The sequence below is a fragment of the Pecten maximus genome, chromosome 11 (genome assembly GCF_902652985.1).
Source record: "Pecten maximus chromosome 11, xPecMax1.1, whole genome shotgun sequence".
NCBI lineage: Eukaryota > Metazoa > Mollusca > Bivalvia > Pectinida > Pectinidae > Pecten > Pecten maximus.
Genome location: NC_047025.1, coordinates 33,384,367 through 33,406,597, shown reverse-complemented (window position 1 = coordinate 33,406,597; position 22,231 = coordinate 33,384,367). Strand labels below are relative to the sequence as shown.

General features: G+C 40.5%; 1 protein-coding gene across 3 annotated transcripts in view; it reads left to right on the top strand.

The window, feature by feature from the left end:
• The first annotated feature begins 126 nt into the window (after positions 1–126).
• Positions 127–22,231, top strand: part of LOC117337496 (NEDD4-like E3 ubiquitin-protein ligase WWP1) — a 63,057-nt gene continuing 40,952 nt past the window's right edge. For all 3 annotated transcript variants that reach the window (XM_033898505.1, XM_033898504.1, XM_033898501.1), the window contains exon 1: positions 127–219. The gene's annotated coding sequence lies outside the window, so the exon portion shown is untranslated. The remainder of the gene's footprint in view (positions 220–22,231) is intronic.

The window sequence follows — 22,231 nt, the reverse complement described above, 5'->3', positions numbered from 1 at the left end:
GAAATTCTAGATAAATGTTTAAGACTCAAGCAATCAAATTCATTTTTATAATCAAATAATATCAATATAATATCAACAACAAGAAAATTGTTCCCTTTTTCCAGCAATGTTTGGGTAGTGTTACGTCAAAGATCACGTGATCATTTAGTTTATGGTGGATAATATGGTGGCTCGACCTGAATTTATCTCCATTTTCTAAGGCTGGTCACGACTGAATGAGTAAGTCTTCTGTAAAAGTAACACACCCAATGAATATACACTTAATATGTTATTTGTATATATCCGATAATGTATTGTTTTTTCGTATGGATCTTCCATTTTGACACATAATTCGTAGAAGCTACGAGCAAAAAATCAATTTCTCGCCTGCTCACAAGATTTCTGAACATGAAATTGATGTCGGATTCTCATTGCATTTCGATACAGACATGGCTTGAATAGGAGACTGGCAAATTACCAAATTTGATTTATATTGTTAAATCGATTTCGGTCGCATTTATTGAGTGTCATATCTTTTAAGATTTACATAAATCTGGTTGCCTGACAGACGAGAGTCTCTCGTGACCTTTCGTTACTGGGCATGATGTTGACAGTGGATAAGACACCAGGATGTCCTGTCTGTTTCAACCAATGTGCTACGTAACAAGTTAAACGTTACAGCATAGATCTGTTGTTTTAAGAATAAAAGCGGTGTACACATCTTGAGAAAGGTAGATAGACCATTTTTTGCATAATTAACAGTATTGACAGATCAGGAGCCCTTTCGTTTTTGCTTACAAACCGGTTCGTCAGTTTTTAAAAATAATATTTCAAATATATATCGTTACGGACTTGCAAATGTTTAATACAGGGCATGGGAGTCTTTGTTAAGGCTTGTCTGAAAACAATATGAAATCACCAGGTCCATCTTCATGTCATAAAGGAACCAAACTGGTCCAACCGCTTGGACAGCAAAACCGAAAACGGACCAGTTTAATTTTGTCTGTCAGACCATAAGAAATAATAAGGACTATAAAGATACGGAACATTGGCATTGTATTTGATCGAGAATATATTAGTTATCTACAAAATTATATGAAAATATTGGCAGGTGTTCATGTTCTAGTTATTCACCTCTTTTATATGTCTCAATTCTCCCTACACACATGTACATGTATGCCTAGAACAACAGGAAGCTTACATATTTGCTCATTTAGTGTAGTGGGATCATTTCAACTCTAAAACAGTGGTTTCTTTTTTCTTAGCTATAGATCTAAATCTCTCGTACATCAGGGATCCCTTCAATTCTACCCCAAACATAGTCAGGGATCACCTCAATTTTACCCTACCCCACACATATGATGGGGGAAGGTGGGGTGGGGGCTGTCTACACGTACATCAGGAATCTGCTCGATCCGACCCCACAAACACATCAGGGATCACCTCAGACCTTCCCAGAGGGTAGGGGCTATCCACACGTACATAAGAAATCTGCTCAATCCTAAACTCTACACACACATCAGAGATCTCCTTACCCCTACCCAACACATACATCAAGTCAGATGCCCCCTCCACCACACACATCAGAAATGTCCCCACCCCTACCCCACACGCATCGGGAATGTCCCAACCCCTACTCCACACATCAGGAATGTCCCCATCCCTACCCCACACACATCAGGAATGTCCCAACCCCTACCCCACACATCAGGAATGTCCCAACCCCAACCCCACACACATCAGGAATCTCCTTACCCCTACACCTACACACACATCAGGAATGTCCTCACCCCTACCCCAAACACATCAGGAATGTCCCCACCCCTACCCCACACATCAGGAATGTCCCCACCCCTACCCCATACCTACATCAGGAATGTCCTCACCCCTACCCCACACACATCAGGAATGTCCCCATCCCTACCCCATACATACATCAGGAATGTCTCCACCCCTACCCCTACACATACATCAGGAATGTCCTCACCCCTACCCCACACACATCAGTAATCTCCTTACCCCTACACCTACACACACATCAGGAATGTCCTCACCCCTACCCCAAACACATCAGGAATGTCCCCACCCCTACCCCACACATCAGGAATGTCCCCACCCCTACCCCATACCTACATCAGGAATGTCCTCACCCCTACCCCACACACATCAGGAATGTCCCCACCCCTACCCCATACCTACATCAGGAATGTCCTCACCCCTACCCCACACATCAGGAATGTCCCCACCCCTACCCCATACCTACATCAGGAATGTCCTCACCCCTACCCCACACACATCAGGAATGTCCCCACCCCTACCCCATACCTACATCAGGAATGTCCTCACCCCTACCCCACACATCAGGAATGTCCCCACCCCTACCCCATACCTACATCAGGAATGTCCTCACCCCTACCCCACACACATCAGGAATGTCCCCACCCCTACCCCATACATACATCAGGAATGTCTCCACCCCTACCCCTACACATACATCAGGAATGTCCTCCACCCCAACCCCACACACATCAGTAATCTCCTTACCCCTACCCCACACACATCAGGAATGTCCCAACCCCTACCCCACACACATCAGGAATGTCCTCACCCCTACCCCACACACATCAGTAATCTCCTTACCCCTACACCTACACACACATCAGGAATGTCCTCACCCCTACCCCAAACACATCAGGAATGTCCCCACCCCTACCCCACACATCAGGAATGTCCCCACCCCTACCCCATACCTACATCAGGAATGTCCTCACCCCTACCCCACACACATCAGGAATGTCCCCACCCCTACCCCATACCTACATCAGGAATGTCCTCACCCCTACCCCACACATCAGGAATGTCCCCACCCCTACCCCATACCTACATCAGGAATGTCCTCACCCCTACCCCACACACATCAGGAATGTCCCCACCCCTACCCCATACCTACATCAGGAATGTCCTCACCCCTACCCCACACATCAGGAATGTCCCCACCCCTACCCCATACCTACATCAGGAATGTCCTCACCCCTACCCCACACACATCAGGAATGTCCCCACCCCTACCCCATACATACATCAGGAATGTCTCCACCCCTACCCCTACACATACATCAGGAATGTCCTCCACCCCAACCCCACACACATCAGTAATCTCCTTACCCCTACCCCACACACATCAGGAATGTCCCAACCCCTACCCCACACACATCAGGAATGTCCTCACCCCTACCCCACACATCAGGAATCTCCTTACCCCTACCCTCCACACATCAGGAATGTCCCCACCCCTACCCCACACACATCATGAATCTCCTCACCCCTACCCCACACACATCAGGAATGTCCCCACCCCTACCCCACACATCACGAATGTCCTAACCCCTACCCCACACACATCAGGAATGTCCCCACCCCTACCCCACACACATCAGGAATGTCCCCACCCCTACCCCACACATCACGAATGTCCCCACCCCTACCCCACACACATCAGGAATCTCCTCACCCCTACCCCACATACATCAGGAATGTCCCCACCCCTACCCCATACATACATCAGGAATGTCCCCACCCCTACCCCACACACATCAGGAATCTCCTCACCCCTACCCCACACACATCAGGAATGTCCTTACCCCTACCCCATACACATCAGGAATGTCCCCACCCCTACCCCACACACATCGGGAATGTCCTAACCCCTACCCTCCGCACACATCAGGAATCTCCCCACCCCTACACCACACACATCAGGAATCTCCCCACCCCTACACCACACACATCAGGAATCTCCCCACCCCTACACCACACACATCAGGAATCTCCCAACCCCTACACCACACACATCAGGAATCTCCTCACCCCTACCCCACACACATCAGGAATGTCCTTACCCCTACCCTCCACACATCAGGAATGTCCCCACCCCTACACCACATACATCAGGAATGTCCTAACCCCTACCCTCCGTACACATCAGGAATCTCCCCACCCCTACCCCACACACATCAGGAATGTCCCCACTCCTACCCCATACATACATCAGGAATGTCCCCACTCCAACCCCACACACATCAGGAATGTCCCCACCCCTACCCCACACATCAGGAATGTCCCCACCCCTACCCCACATACATCAGGAATGTCCCCACCCCTACCCCATACACACATCAGGAATGTCCCCACCCCTACCCCACACATCAGGAATGTCCTCACTCCTACCCCACACACATCAGGAATGTCCTTACCCCTCCCCCACACACATCAGGAATGTCCCCACCCCTACCCCATACACACATCAGGAATGTCCCTACCCCCCACACACATCAGGAATGTCCCCACCCCTACCCCACACACACTGGGAATGTCCCCACCCCTACCCCACACACATCGGGAATGTCCTTACCCCTACCCCATACACATCAGGAATGTCCCCACCCCTACACCACACACATCAGGAATCTCCTCACCCCTACCCCACAGTACATCAGGAATGTCCTTACCCCTACCCTCCACACATCAGGAATGTCCCCACTCCTACCCTCCACACACATCAGGAATGTCCCCACCCCTACACCACACACATCAGGAATGTCCTTACCCCTACCCCACACACATCAGGAATGTCCCCACCCCTACCCTCCACACACATCAGGATTGTCCCCACCCCTACCCTCCACACACATCAGGAATGTCCCCACCCTTACCCCACACATCAGGAATCTTCCCACCCCTACCCCACACACATCAGGAATCTCCTCACCCCTAGCTACCCCCCACACATCAGGAATGTCCTAACCCCTCCCCTACACACATCAGGAATGTCCCCACCCCTACCCTCCACACATCAGGAATGTCCCCACCCCTACCCCACACACATCATGAATCTCCTCACTCCTACCCCACACACATCAGGAATGTCCCCACCCCTACCCCACACATCACGAATGTCCTAACCCCTACCCCACACACATCAGGAATGTCCCCACCCCTACCCCACACACATCAGGAATGTCCCCACCCCTACCCCACACATCACGAATGTCCCCACCCCTACCCCACACACATCAGGAATCTCCTCACCCCTACCCCACATACATCAGGAATGTCCCCACCCCTACCCCATACATACATCAGGAATGTCCCCACCCCTACCCCACACACATCAGGAATCTCCTCACCCCTACCCCACACACATCAGGAATGTCCTTACCCCTACCCCATACACATCAGGAATGTCCCCCACCCCTACCCCACACACATCGGGAATGTCCTAACCCCTACCCTCCGCACACATCAGGAATCTCCCCACCCCTACACCACACACATCAGGAATCTCCCCACCCCTACACCACACACATCAGGAATCTCCCCACCCCTACACCACACACATCAGGAATCTCCCAACCCCTACACCACACACATCAGGAATCTCCTCACCCCTACCCCACACACATCAGGAATGTCCTTACCCCTACCCTCCACACATCAGGAATGTCCCCACCCCTACACCACATACATCAGGAATGTCCTAACCCCTACCCTCCGTACACATCAGGAATCTCCCCACCCCTACCCCACACACATCAGGAATGTCCCCACTCCTACCCCATACATACATCAGGAATGTCCCCACTCCAACCCCACACACATCAGGAATGTCCCCACCCCTACCCCACACATCAGGAATGTCCCCACCCCTACCCCACACATCAGGAATGTCCTCACTCCTACCCCACACACATCAGGAATGTCCTTACCCCTCCCCCACACACATCAGGAATGTCCCCACCCCTACCCCATACACACATCAGGAATGTCCCTACCCCCCACACACATCAGGAATGTCCCCACCCCTACCCCACACACACTGGGAATGTCCCCACCCCTACCCCACACACATCGGGAATGTCCTTACCCCTACCCCATACACATCAGGAATGTCCCCACCCCTACACCACACACATCAGGAATCTCCTCACCCCTACCCCACAGTACATCAGGAATGTCCTTACCCCTACCCTCCACACATCAGGAATGTCCCCACTCCTACCCTCCACACACATCAGGAATGTCCCCACCCCTACACCACACACATCAGGAATGTCCTTACCCCTACCCCACACACATCAGGAATGTCCCCACCCCTACCCTCCACACACATCAGGATTGTCCCCACCCCTACCCTCCACACACATCAGGAATGTCCCCACCCTTACCCCACACATCAGGAATCTTCCCACCCCTACCCCACACACATCAGGAATCTCCTCACCCCTAGCTACCCCCCACACATCAGGAATGTCCTAACCCCTCCCCTACACACATCAGGAATGTCCCCACCCCTACCCCCCACACATCAGGAATGTCCCCACCCCTACCCTCCACACACATCAGGAATCTCCTCACCCCTACCCCACACACATCAGGTATGTCCCCACCCCTACCCCATACACACATCAGGAATGTCCCCACCCCTACCCCCCACACATCAGGAATCTCCTCACCTCTACCCCACATACATCAGGAATCTCCTCACCCCTACCCCCACACACATCAGGAATGTCCCCACCCCTACCCCCCACACACATCAGGAATGTCCTCACCCCTACCCCCCACACATCAGGAATCTCCTCACCTCTACCCCACATACATCAGGAATCTCCTCACCCCTACCCCCACACACATCAGGAATGTCCCCACCCCTACCCCCCACACACATCAGGAATGTCCTCACCCCTACCCCACACACATCAGGAATCTCCTCACCCCTACCCCACACATCAGGAATGTCCCCACCCCTACCCCCCCACACATCAGGAATCTCCTCACCTCTACCCCACATACATCAGGAATCTCCTCATCTCTACCCCACACACATCAGGAATGTCCCCACCCCTACCCCCCACACACATCAGGAATGTCCCCACCCCTACCCCCCACACACATCAGGAATGTCCCCACCCCTACACTATACATCAGGGATTTCCTCACCCCTACCTCACACAACACTCTAGGATCATTTCAACTCCACTCCACACATACATCATGGTCAGGACACTACTCGCACAAAAAAAAAAATCCAGAAATGACAATACTAATAGATGAGGTGGACAAACATTCTGCAGACAAGAATCCCAAGACAAAGTGCATTATTTAAAGTTGAAATGCTGCAATGTATATATATAAGGCTTTATAATAATAATAACAGAAGGTGGCTTATATTAGATACAAAAATGATTCTCCCTTGAGCATGAGGCCACCTTTACAAACTGCAACAGTATGTGTGAAGATGAATATATGCATCTATAATATGGTAAGAAATAATATTGCAAAATGAGAATTAGATACAGTTGTAGCACAAAGTAAAAAACAATCAATATGATGTATAGACATTGATAAGGTAATTGAATGTTTTGTTCCCACTCAGTTATGCTCACTGAGAAGTCTAGTAGTGAAAAAGTGTTACATTCATAGTATAATTAGGTAGCTATTCATTTAAAGTCAGACATAAAAAAGTACAGTCAAACTTCGATGTTTCGAAGTTCAAGGGACTAACAGAAAAACTTCGATACAGCAGGACTTCGAATTATTCATAGTTGACAATAGATCGATGTTTTCTTGATAATGACCATATCTGTTAACGTTACATGTCCTCAGTGTCTTCGTGTTGATCGTCGCCTGTCAGGCTCACATCGAAAAGTTTACTTAATTTATACCTCAAACACAACAAAATAAAAATTCTTTTCATTAATTATACTTAAGCATTTTATTAATTAAACAAAATATGTATCGGTTACAAAACACTTATATCGCGTTTAACACATAAAACAAAAGAAGTACAATGCACACTTACGTAAGTCGTTAGGCTTTTCTGCTAAAGACACGTGCGTTTACGTTATGTGCATATAAAATACGGATTGCCGATCGGTTGGAGAATGCATGATTGAATAACAAATAATCGATTTACTTGGATATTTACGTATAAGTTTGAAACGTGACACTTTGAATATGAGTGAAGCCATCGCTAATTGTTTGTGTTTAAAATTGGTCCGGTTGTTTTACAGTTCCGTAAAATTTACTCACCGAACGCTGATTTCAATGGCGGCGGAGATTATCAGAGACGACTACCGAAATGTTTTACCGGAGTGATTTAATGTCATGGCTTCTAAATACACTTTTTATCTATCAATTTGGTCTGATTATTAATAAACCCCATGACCGGGAGTGACAACACACGCTATTGTTATCCCTATTGTCAGTCAGGACATTTGGGGGAGAGGTGTGAAATCTTGCCGCAGGGGTCACGACGAACACCTGTCCAGTGGTCAGTACAGGTAAATTTTTTGTTCGAATCATGAGATGTCAATTACTTATAATATCATAGCTAACGGGTCATGAAAAAAGTTCGATACATCGAAAACTTCGATTTATAAAAATTCGAATCATACATAGTTTCGTTAGTAGTGTTATATAGTGAGAAAATTCGGGACCAAGCAAAAAGTTTGATACAGCGAGAAATTCGAATCAACGAAGTTCGAATCATCGAGGTTTGACTGTATGTGAAACTCTTCCTCTTGAATGACTCTAAGGTGTCAGAAGTTTTAATTTGAGAGGACAAACTGTTCAAAATTTTATGACCACTACATATAATTACAAATCTATACTTGTATTGTGTATTATAGCACATGTGTTGTGCTGCACAGGTGTTAACACCCTATCTGAAATTCAGTCTCATGGACTTGCACTATATATCATAAAATTTTATGTATAGAGTTAAGAGCCTTACTGTTCTTATCAAAATTTGGAGGTGACATACTGGATTACTTCCAATACTGTTAATGTTTATTTTGTGCGGTCATCCCTCCAGGGCATCTTTAATTGCTACATGTTATATTTAACTGATTTTGCATTGCTCTTGTGTATCGTCCAATTTAGTGCAATGGAAAGTTCTTTTGTCATTATACTGGTAGATTTTGAGTTTGTCCATGAATATTTATTTTAAGAAAATATTGTGTCTGTCAATTTATTTCTTATAACAGGGGGCAGCTAAAAATAGATTTCTAAAAATGTATATGGTATGTGATCGATGACCTGTGAAATCTACACACTATAATTGCTTTTGTTATTTTGTACATGTGGTATCAGAAGTACAATCACCTTACTTTGTTGGTCATTCACACTATACATTTTGACATGTGTAATGATTTAGTTGAGACAGACCATTTGAGAAATCTGATGGATAAGATATATATTATTTGATCAGTTTTCTGATGCCTTGAATGGATCCAGTCATGTTGTAAACTTTTATTGATTCATGAATTATATTCATGCGAATGGATTTCATATGGTGGACAGTCATTGCCAATGGTGTTCTTCTCATGGATACTGTAAATGGTGTTCATATGATGGATACTGTAAATGGTGTTCATATGATGGATACTGTAAATGGTGTTCGTTTGATGGATACTGTAAATGGTGTTCATATGATGGATACTGTAAATGGTGTTCATATGATGGATACTGTAAATAATTTTCATATGATGGATACTGTCAATGGTGTTCATATGATGGATACTGTCAATGGTGTTCATATGATGGATACTGTCAATGATTTTCATATGATGGATACTGTCAATGATTTTCATATGATGGATACTGTCAATGGTGTTCATATGATGGATACTCTCAATGATTTTCATATGATGGATACTGTCAATGATTTTCATATGATTGATATATTATCATATACTGTCAATGATTTTCATAAGATGGGTACTGTCGGTGTCAAAGGTGTTCATATGATGGGTACTGTGGGTGTCAATGGTGTTCATATGATGGGTACTGTGGGTGTCAATGGTGTTCATATGATGGGTACTGTGGGTGTCATGGGTGTTCATATGATGGATACTGTCAGTGTCAAAGGTGTTCATATGATGGGTACTGTCAGTGTCAAAGGTGTTCATATGATGGGTACTGTGTCATGTGGTTGTCAGTGGTGTTCATATGATGGATACTGTGTCATGTGGTTGTCAGTGGTGTTCATATGATGGGTACTGTGGGTGTCATGGGTGTTCATTTGATGGATACTGTCAGTGTCAAAGGTGTTCATATGATGGGTACTGTAGGTGTCAGTGGTGTTCATAATATGGGTACTATGGGTGTCAGTGGTGTTCATATGATGGGTACTGTGTCATGTGGTTGTCAGTGGTGTTCATTTGATGGATACTGTGGGTGTCAATGGTGTTCATATGATGGGTACTGTTGGTGTCAGTGGTGTTCATATGATGGGTACTGTGGGTGTCAGTGGTGTTCATATGATGGGTACTGTGGGTGTCATGGGTGTTCATATGATGGATACTGTCAGTGTCAAAGGTGTTCATATGATGGGTACTGTAGGGGTCAGTGGTGTTCATATGATGGGTACTATGGGTGTTCATATGATGGATACTGTGGGTGTCAATGGTGTTCATATGATGGGTACTGTGGGTGTCAATGGTGTTCATATGATGGGTACTGTGGGTGTCAGTGGTGTTGTATGATGGGTACTGTGGGTATCAATGGTGTTCATATGATGGGTACTGTGGGTGTCAATGGTGTTCATATGATGGGTACTGTGGGTGTCAGTGGTGTTCATATGATGGGTACTGTGGGTGTCAGTGGTGTTCATATGATGGGTACTGTGGGTATCAATGGTGTTCATATGATGGGTACTGTGGGTGTCAATGGTGTTCATATGATGGGTACTGTGGGTGTCAGTGGTGTTCATATGATGGATACTGTGGGTGTCAATGGTGTTCATATGATGGGTACTGTTGGTGTCAGTGGTGTTCATATGATGGATACTGTCAATGTCAATGGTGTTCATATGATGGGTACTGTCAGTGTCAAAGGTGTTCATATGATGGGTACTGTGGGTGTCAATGGTGTTCATATGATGGGTACTGTGGGTGTCAGTGGTGTTGTATGATGGGTACTGTGGGTGTCAGTTGTGTTCATATGATGGGTACTGTGGGTGTCAGTTGTGTTCATATGATGGGTACTGTGGGTGTCAGTGGTGTTGTATGATGGGTACTGTGGGTATCAATGGTGTTCATATGATGGATACTGTCAGTGTCAAAGGTGTTCATATGATGGGTACTGTGGGTGTCAGTGGTGTTCATATGATGGGTACTGTGGGTGTCAATGGTGTTCATATGATGGGTACTGTGGGTGTCAGTGGTGTTGTATGATGGGTACTGTGGGTGTCAGTGGTGTTCATATGATGGGTACTGTGGGTATCAATGGTGTTCATAATATGGGTATTATGGGTGTCAGTGGTGTTCATATGATGGATACTGTGGGTGTCAGTGGTGTTCATATGATGGATACTGTGGGTGTCAGTGGTGTTCATATGATGGGTACTGTGGGTGTCAGTGGGGAATACTACCTAATTTCGATAGCAAAATCCGTCTAGATTAACTTCTAAGTGATCATGATATGATGGATACTGTTAATGGTTTTCATGTGATTCTATTTACAATCTGAATGCATGTATGACACATTTTTGTGGCTCACACATGCACTTTAACATATAGAGAATAGACTACTGTATTGGAGATTCTCCATTATCAGTGGTTAGTTTCACAATTTTGATTTCAATTATGAACAAGTGTGATATATATTGATTCTCACATTTTGTCATTATGAGGGTATATCTATCATTCAACATTTTTAGCCCACCATCATCAGATGGTGGGCTATTCAAATCGCCCTGCGTCCGTGGTCCGTCCGTCCCTCCGTCCGTCCGTAAACAATTCTTGTTATCGCTAATCCTCAGAAAGTACTGAAGGGATCTTTCTCAAATTTCATATGTAGGTTCCCCTTGGTGCCTAGTTATGCATATTGCATTTTGAGACCAATCGGAAAACAACATGGCCGACAGGCAGCCATCTTGGATTTTGACAATTGAAGATTGTTATCGTTATTTCTGAGAAAGTGCTGAAGGGATCTTTCTCAAATTTCATATGTAGGTTCCCCTTGTTGCCTAGTTATGCATATTTCATTTTGAGACCAATCGGAAAACAACATGGCCGACAGGCAGGCATCTTGGATTTTGACAATTGAAGTTTGTTATCGCTATTTCTCAGAAAGTACGGAAGGGATCTTTCTCAAATTTCATATATAGCTTCCCCTTGTTGCCTAGTTATGCATATTTCATTTTGAGACCAATCGGAAAACAACATGGCCGACAGGCAGGCATCTTGGATTTTGACAATTGAAGTTTGTTATCGCTATTTCTCAGAAAGTACGGAAGGGATCTTTCTCAAATTTCATATGTAGGTTCCCCTTGGTGCCTAGTTATGCATATTGCATTTTGAGACCAATCGGAAAACAACATAGCCGACAGGCAGGCATCTTGGATTTTGACAATTGAAGTTTGTTATCGCTATTTCTGAGAAAGTACTGAAGGGATCTTTCTCAAATTTCATATGTAGCTTCCCCTTGGTGCCTAGTTATGCATATTTCATTTTGAGACCAATTTGAAAACAACATGGCCGACAGGCAGCCATCTTGGATTTTGACAATTGAAGATTGTTATCGCTATTTCTGAGAAAGTACTGAAGGGATCTTTCTCAAATTTCATATATAGCTTCCCCTTGTTTGAAAAGTACTAGAGGGATGTTTCTCAATTTACACAGATTAGTAAAAGGAAGAGAAAAATAGAGAAAAGATCAATCTGACATGGAACCTATAAAGATTGTTCAATGGTGGGCGCCAAGATCCCTCTGGGATCTCTTGTTGTTGTTATAATTATGTCATGATTTACATGTTATGAAAACATAGAGAGGATTAGAGTATGGATTAAAAAGATTATCTGTGAAAAGGATTATACATGAGTTAGGTAATTAAAAGCCCAAACATGATTTATGGATTTATTAATATGAATGAGGCAAAATTAATTGTAGTACACTTCAGACTTTTTTTCAGTCTCAGTATTTCCATAAAAGGTTGTAATATATGTGATTTAATTAACCACTGATCAGTAAATCCATTTAATTTTTCCCTGTTTAGAAATCATAAAACATGCAATAAAACTGTTACAATGCTAAAGTAATAAGTTTTAGACTGACAGGTATTTAAAATTGGTTATTTTATATGAAGGCAACAATATGTGAGTTTGATTATTGATACAGTGTAATATGTATACTGTGTGTGGATATATTAGATAATATGGTGACATCCTGGCAACCTTACAATTATCAGTGTACACAGAAAGAGGAATTCACTTATCATTAAATGATTCCTGCCACAGGGTGCTGTCCTTCATAGTTTTAACATAAAATATGCATGGAAGTAGTTGATGGTGAGATCCTCACTGCATGGTGTCTATATATACGTATAACTATTAAGCTGCACTGTTCCAATTGTAAATAACATGCATATATATACAAGTATGTAATTGTGGATACAAATTTTCCATAATATTTATGCTTAATAATTATTGATCATAAAATGTAGAAACTGTTGAAAATATTTTATTTTTAAAGAAAATCCTCCAGCATTGTTCAGAAATTAAGAGCTATACGTAATAGTTTTTACTTGAAAGTGATTCCCATATTATTTGATTGTTCATCTTTCATTTATGATTTGACCTTGATAATGATATGTATTCTTTTATTTATTTCTCGTTTTTCATTCTTCTGGCAAATTTGGAATACTCACAGTATTACACCAACATCTGCCATATGATGTATGACACCAATTGCAAACATGCATGTAAATTGAAGCCTCGTTGCTTTATGCAACCATGTACAACGTTAACCATGCATGACGTTTACATTTAGAGGCGATACAAGTTAAGGATGGCCTGGATCCCGGATCTATATATGAGATCTACATACTAACTTAATTATCTTCTGGATTGCTTAAATAATTAAAATATATGTATATTGATATATATAACATATATATATACATATGTATACATCAGTTTATGTGATGGATTAAATTATCATGGCCCATATTTGACTTTCTGTGACAGAACAATTGCACATACGTATAGCTAGTTGGCCAGCTGGTTTGTTTACACCTGTAGCCGTGTGTAAGGACACACCTGTGACTCAGTTTACCTGTAGAAAACTGTCTAATCTATATGTTATACAACTTGGATGTTTCACAACAACCCTGTCACAGCAGCATTGAAAAAACCTGTACCCAGCACTGATGGGATAGTGTAATTATACCCAGGTACTGTATGACTAGGGATCACAAGGTCCCACAATCTGGTTTGTATGAATTTGAATTTAACCATATCACTGTTACGTATGTATATAGGTAGTTCTATTTATATAACTTGTACACACACAGTGTCACGAGGGTGGGTCGTACGAGGGTGGGTCGTACGTGTATTGGGTTCAAAAAGTAACAATAAACATGATATGATATATTTTTTAGGTGTTGATCATGAAATGATATCAGGGTTATTTTACTATGTTAATGAGAATTGAGTATTAAACAGTGCTATATAGTTTCAATCTGATATCATTGCCACAAATATATTGGACAGTATAATTTGTAAAAACAGTTCGGGAAGAACTAAAAATGAATTTACTTATGCTTTCAAGACTCTGTATGTTAGAACTATAATAATTAGACACTTAAAACATCCAATAAGGTTATAAATTTAATTATGTTAAAGAAAATGTGTAATATTACGCCAAGGAGCTCATACACATATATGAATGTTCATAAATAGTGCTGGATACATATAAATTACCAGGATGTAAGAGATAACTCATTACGTTATGACTGAACATGTCTGTTAAAAATAAGCAGTAGGAAGAAAATAAAACTGGTGAAAAAATAAATGTTTATTGGGAAAGTTTGGACTTCAGAGTTAGAGGTTTAATACAATAGTACGGGACTTAAGAGTTAGAGGTTTAATACAATAGTACTGACAATGGGTAGCTGCCTTGGCTATATGTATAAGCTACCCCATATAGGTACATAACCAGGAAGTGACAACTGAACTTAATGAACCATTTTGAGAAGTTTTATTATAGCCCAGCATTTGCTGCAACCACGTGGTCTAAAATTTCTATTGCATCTAGTATAATTACATGGCCATGGTCACTACCGGTAAGATGATTTTTAGAATTTTAAGCTAATGAAAATAATAGAAAATACAGCTGAAGTATGAAATAATGTTAGAAAGAGTTTACTTACTGTTATACTTGACTAATTAATGTTCTTATCAGACTTTTGTATCTGTAAAATGATCTTTTTATCAAAGTAGGAATAATGCTTTGTGTGACTGATGTTTGGAGAAGAATACAGACCATGAACTTAAGGAATATAAAATAAAAAAAAAAATTAAAATAATACGAAACATTACTGCAATTTAAATAACAAAATGTGTTCTTTTCTTTCAATTATTGATTTTAAATGTTTTTAGCTTTGTTAATATTAAATGATGAAATGATCAATAAATGATTTTTCATATAGACTTTTTATATATATTTAATTGAAAAAGCATATGATATATAGGCCAAGAAAAAAATGCATTCGGGTAAGTGGATTGCTGAGCTCTGCTTGCCTGTGGGAAAGTGACTTGAAAAATGTTTGCTCCCCAGCTGCACTGTATCCTAGTCATAGAGCAAAGGAGACTTAGGTAGTCTGTTGTAAAGTTTAGAAAAGTTCAGAGTCAAATAATTTAACATTAAATGTTAAATATCACACCTGTTCAAACGTAACCCATACGTAATATTACATAAACTGATTACTGGATTCTCTGCAGTATTGCCGTGGGCTTGATATTCTTAGTTTGATAAAAACCAGCAGATGCATTGAAATAAAATAATGTATTATTGTGCTCCAGTTTTCAAACTACCTTTTTTTCATGATTATTGAATAACAAAGGTCATATTTGACTTCTACGTAGTAATATATATTTCTACATAGGGCATTGGGAATACATTGGACAGTGGATATTCCCATTTGATTTTTGTGGTACTTTTGAAACTTGGCATATGATTTGTGCTGTAAAGATTTCCAGCTGTTAAACTTATAGACTTAAGGTGTAGATGATGAAGTTTTGTCAGGAAAATACAACGTAAAATAGCTTTTGTTGACATAGAATCAATAAAGCAGGGTCTGTCTGATTGAGGCAAGTTTGCAGATAATTCTGATCTTGTTTTTTATGCATGTTTATTATGAGCTATAAGTTTACTTGGAAGACATGCATTCAAGATATGGAAAGTTCTCTAAATTTATATAGAGAGTGTATTAATAGATTTGGATTTGCCTTCATTAATGGTAATTTCATGGCCTATATTTCAAACCATATCCAACATGAGATGTATATGTGTTATGAGAAAAAAAGATCTTTTTCAACAGATTTCTTAGAGAAGCCATTGTTATTTGATTGCCAAAATCCATTTGAAGTCGACTCAGGATTAATGATAGGAAGGCTGTTGAATTCCAGGGTGAAAATAGAAATATTGATTTTGGTTCTAAAATCAATATTATTTCATTATAGTGTTTAGGAAATAGGCAGCTTTTGATATAAACAGTCATGTCCTTACTAAAGAAGAATATCTATGTATCAGTGTAGCAGGTATGTGTTGTAGTAACTGAGGGATTAGGCTATGTATGTAATACTGAAAGGGATTTCTAAGACATAGTGGAAAGAGATTCAAAACCATTGGCCATTGGTTTATATCAAAATAACATTAATTCTTGGTTGGTTGCTTAGACATCAAATCCAAACACTACAGCAGTATAGATTTCTACCAAAGTGAAAGTAGGTCACTGTACAGGGACACAGAAAATATCATGTTGATGGTAATTCTTCAGCTGAGCTCCACTGAAGTGCTCAGAATTGATCTGTCTCATTGCGTTATAATATATATATATTTCTGCTCCACTGTGCATGTACCTGGTAAATATACCTCAGAGGGGCCTGGGGAGACATGAGTATCCATGGATGTGAAGTATGATTGGTTTGTGGCTGAAAAAATAATCACAGACTATAGTTTGTCTGGTAAAGTTTGGTCTATGTCACGGATATGTAGTGTTGGTGTATCTATAGTTTGTCTGGTAAAGTTTGGTCTATGTCACGGATATGTAGTGTGTATTAGATAGTTGGTGTATCTATAGTTTGTCTGGTAAAGTTTGGTCTATGTCACGGATATGTAGTGTTGGTGTATCTATAATTTGTCTGGTAAAGTTTGGTCTATGTCACGGATATGTAGTGTTGGTGTATCTATAGTTTGTCTGGTAAAGTTTGGTCTATGTCACGGATATGTAGTGTTGGTGTATCTATAGTTTGTCTGGTAAAGTTTGGTCTATGTCACGGATATGTAGTGTTGGTGTATCTATAGTTTGTCTGGTAAAGTTTGGTCTATGTCATGGATATGTAGTGTTGGTTGTATCTATAGTTTGTCTGGTAAAGTTTGGTCTATGTCATGGATATGTAGTGTTGGTGTATCTATAGTTTGTCTGGTAAGTTTGGTCTATGTCACGGATATGTAGTGTGGTGTATCTATAGTTTGTCTGGTAAAGTTTGGTCTATGTCACGGATATGTAGTGTTGGTGTATCTATAGTTTGTCTGGTAAAGTTTGGTCTATGTCATGGATATGTAGTGTGTGTGTATCTATAGTTTGTCTGGTAAAGTTTGGTCTATGTCATGGATATGTAGTGTTGGTGTATCTATAGTTGTCTGGTAAAGTTTGGGTCTATGTCATGGATATGTAGTGTTGGTGTATCTATAGTTTGTCTGGTAAAGTTTGGTCTATGTCATGGATATGTAGTGTTGGTGTATCTATAGTTTGTCTGGTAAAGTTTGGTCTATGTCACGGATATGTAGTGTTGGTGTATCTATAGTTTGTCTGGTAAAGTTTGGTCTATGTCACGGATATGTAGTGTTGGTGTATCTATAGTTTGTCTGGTAAAGTTTGGTCTATGTCACGGATATGTAGTGTTGGTGTATCTATAGTTTGTCTGGTAAAGTTTGGTCTATGTCACAGGATATGTAGTGTTGGTGTATCTATAGTTTGTCTGGTAAAGTTTGGTCTATGTCACGGATATGTAGTGTTGGTGTATCTATAGTTTGTCTGGTAAAGTTTGGTCTATGTCACAGGATATGTAGTGTTGGTGTATCTATAGTTTGTCTGGTAAAGTTTGGTCTATGTCACGGATATGTAGTGTTGGTGTATCTATAGTTTGTCTGGTAAAGTTTGGTCTATGTCACGGATATGTAGTGTTGGTGTATCTATAGTTTGTCTGGTAAAGTTTGGTCTATGTCACGGATATGTAGTGTTGGTGTATCTATAGTTTGTCTGGTAAAGTTTGGTCTATGTCACGGATATGTAGTGTTGGTGTATCTATAGTTTGTCTGGTAAAGTTTGGTCTATGTCACGGATATGTAGTGTTGGTGTATCTATAGTTTGTCTGGTAAAGTTTGGTCTATGTCACGGATATGTAGTGTTGGTGTATCTATAGTTTGTCTGGTAAAGTTTGGTCTATGTCACGGATATGTAGTGTTGGTGTATCTATAGTTTGTCTGGTAAAGTTTGGTCTATGTCACGGATATGTAGTGTTGGTGTATCTATAGTTTGTCTGGTAAAGTTTGGTCTATGTCACGGATATGTAGTGTTGGTGTATCTATAGTTTGTCTGGTAAAGTTTGGTCTATGTCACGGATATGTAGTGTTGGTGTATCTATAGTTTGTCTGGTAAAGTTTGGTCTATGTCACGGATATGTAGTGTTGGTGTATCTATAGTTTGTCTGGTAAAGTTTGGTCTATGTCACGGATATGTAGTGTTGGTGTATCTATAGTTTGTCTGGTAAAGTTTGGTCTATGTCACGGATATGTAGTGTTGGTGTATCTATAGTTTGTCTGGTAAAGTTTGGTCTATGTCACGGATATGTAGTGTTGGTGTATCTATAGTTTGTCTGGTAAAGTTTGGTCTATGTCACAGATATGTAGTGTTGGTGTATCTATAGTTTGTCTGGTAAAGTTTGGTCTATGTCACGGATATGTAGTGTTGGTGTATCTATAGTTTGTCTGGTAAAGTTTGGTCTATGTCACGGATATGTAGTGTTGGTGTATCTATAGTTTGTCTGGTAAAGTTTGGTCTATGTCACGGATATGTAGTGTTGGTGTATCTATAGTTTGTCTGGTAAAGTTTGGTCTATGTCACGGATATGTAGTGTTGGTGTATCTATAGTTTGTCTGGTAAAGTTTGGTCTATGTCACGGATATGTAGTGTTGGTGTATCTATAGTTTGTCTGGTAAAGTTTGGTCTATGTCATGGATATGTAGTGTTGGTGTATCTATAGTTTGTCTGGTAAAGTTTGGTCTATGTCACGGATATGTAGTGTTGGTGTATCTATAGTTTGTCTGGTAAAGTTTGGTCTATGTCACGGATATGTAGTGTTGGTGTATCTATAGTTTGTCTGGTAAAGTTTGGTCTATGTCACGGATATGTAGTGTTGGTGTATCTATAGTTTGTCTGGTAAAGTTTGGTCTATGTCACGGATATGTAGTGTTGGTGTATCTATAGTTTGTCTGGTAAAGTTTGGTCTATGTCACAGATATGTAGTGTTGGTGTATCTATAGTTTGTCTGGTAAAGTTTGGTCTATGTCATGGGTGTATCTATAGTTTGTCTGGTAAAGTTTGGTCTATGTCACGGATATGTAGTGTTGGTGTATCTATAGTTTGTCTGGTAAAGTTTGGTCTATGTCACGGATATGTAGTGTTGGTGTATCTATAGTTTGTCTGGTAAAGTTTGGTCTATGTCACGGATATGTAGTGTTGGTGTATCTATAGTTTGTCTGGTAAAGTTTGGTCTATGTCACAGGATATGTAGTGTTGGTGTATCTATAGTTTGTCTGGTAAAGTTTGGTCTATGTCACGGATATGTAGTGTTGGTGTATCTATAGTTTGTCTGGTAAAGTTTGGTCTATGTCATGGATATGTAGTGTTGGTGTATCTATAGTTTGTCTGGTAAAGTTTGGTCTATGTCACGGATATGTAGTGTTGGTGTATCTATAATTTGTCTGGTAAAGTTTGGTCTATGTCACAGATATGTAGTGTTGGTGTATCTATAGTTTGTCTGGTAAAGTTTGGTCTATGTCACAGATATGTAGTGTTGGTGTATCTATAGTTTGTCTGGTAAAGTTTGGTCTATGTCACAGATATGTAGTGTTGGTGTATCTATAGTTTGTCTGGTAAAGTTTGGTCTATGTCACGGATATGTACTGTTGGTGTATCTATAGTTTGTGTGGTAAAGTTTGGTCTATGTCACAGATATGTAGTGTTGGTGTATCTATAGTTTGTCTGGTAAAGTTTGGTCTATGTCATGGATATGTAGTGTTGGTGTATCTATAGTTTGTGTGGTAAAGTTTGGTCTATGTCACAGATATGTAGTGTTGGTGTATCTATAGTTTGTCTGGTAAAGTTTGGTCTATGTCACGGATATGTAGTGTTGGTGTATCTATAGTTTGTCTGGTAAAGTTTGGTCTATGTCACAGATATGTAGTGTTGGTGTATCTATAGTTTGTCTGGTAAAGTTTGGTCTATGTCACAGATATGTAGTGTTGGTGTAATTATATATAGTTTATCCTTTTCTTGGATTCTGATTGCCTTCATTTGTTGCTTACAGAAACTAAACATCACCTAACATCCACGTTGAAAGCTAGTTTAATCAGTTAATGTTAATGATTTTGGAATTTTCAATGATTTAATGATATTTTATTAAATATAAGGGAAACAAAATATAGAGGGATTCATAAAATGTCTGACAGCAGTATAATGCAATTAAATTTTCCAGTTATAAATTCATTTATACATGTATATATGTTGGCAAAAAATTTTCATGGATGTTATGAAATTATCATTTTATGACTAGTACTGATCTATCAGAAAAATTCACAGTAACATGAAGAATGTGTAGTACAATCAATGGATCTGGGTCTGCCTGGCAGTATTTATAAATAAATGGTGTTGGGTGATGAGAAATGACAGTGTCTGATTTTGATCATCATCTGAGATTGTATTTCCTGCAGACAACAGGGATGGAACTGTTGTTTACACAGGCGGATCGACTGTATACTGTTTATATTGATATTAAATCCAGTTACAATGTGTACATTTTGCTGTAGTAAGTAAACACACCATGATCATGCTGATATCAATTTTTATAGATCAGATGGCAATAAGTATGTACTGTGAACATTGACATAGCATCACTGTATCCGGGAGGATGAAATGATTATACGCCTCATCATTTGGTTCTTATTTTTGATAATGACAAACTTATAGTCTAACTAAACCATCTTGCATTTGTCCTTCAGAGTGTGACTTACGTATCGCTTGTCCACAAGGTTTCTGCTTTAACAAAAACATTGTATCTGTAGCATTTAATTTGTTGTTATATGGTTGATTGAAGATATATATGTACATATATATATGAGCTTGAACTGCCTTATAGAGGACTGAAGACTTTCATGTATATGGATAATTAATAATTCTCAATTATCTAATTACTTATAAACTAAAAGGGAGCTCGAGATAACTATGACAAATGATGGATAATATGTAAAGTTGTAAGGTCATTCCATCCCTACTTGTAGCTGTGTATCAGTGTCGACCTTTACAGAGGGAAGCATGACATACCTGTTATCAGAGGTGAGGTTTTAGGGTGAGGTTATCAACACCTGATTAGTGTACTGTGTGTGACAGTGAAGGTTATGACCAAGTATTTCCTTACATCTGTATTTGTTATTACAAATGAATATTAACACATAAAATATCTTATCTTGTGACTCCATAAAAAATAACTGAATATTTTAAATGTTATTTGAATTAATTTCCAATATCCTTTAGCAACACTTGATGATTGGTTTTGTGGTCTTTGTAAATGTGCAGTTATGTTCACTAAAAATAACTTCATTTATAATAAAAAAAATCACTACAATGATCATGACACATCAGCTCTGATCGATACATAAAAGGTCATGCATTTATGTAATTAACTAGTGAAGAAGCTACCATTGCAGGCCAGTGGCAAATTGGCTGTTTGTGATGCTTGTTTGAGCAGTCACTTCAGGAATGCTGGTGGTTTGAACTAGCTCTTTCTACCAGATAATATTAGATGAGCATTTACTCACAGAACTCCCATATTCATTGGTAGGTTTTACTTTTCGACAGATTATCTAATTGAAAACAATTTAAATGTGCAAAAAACTCATCGACTCAT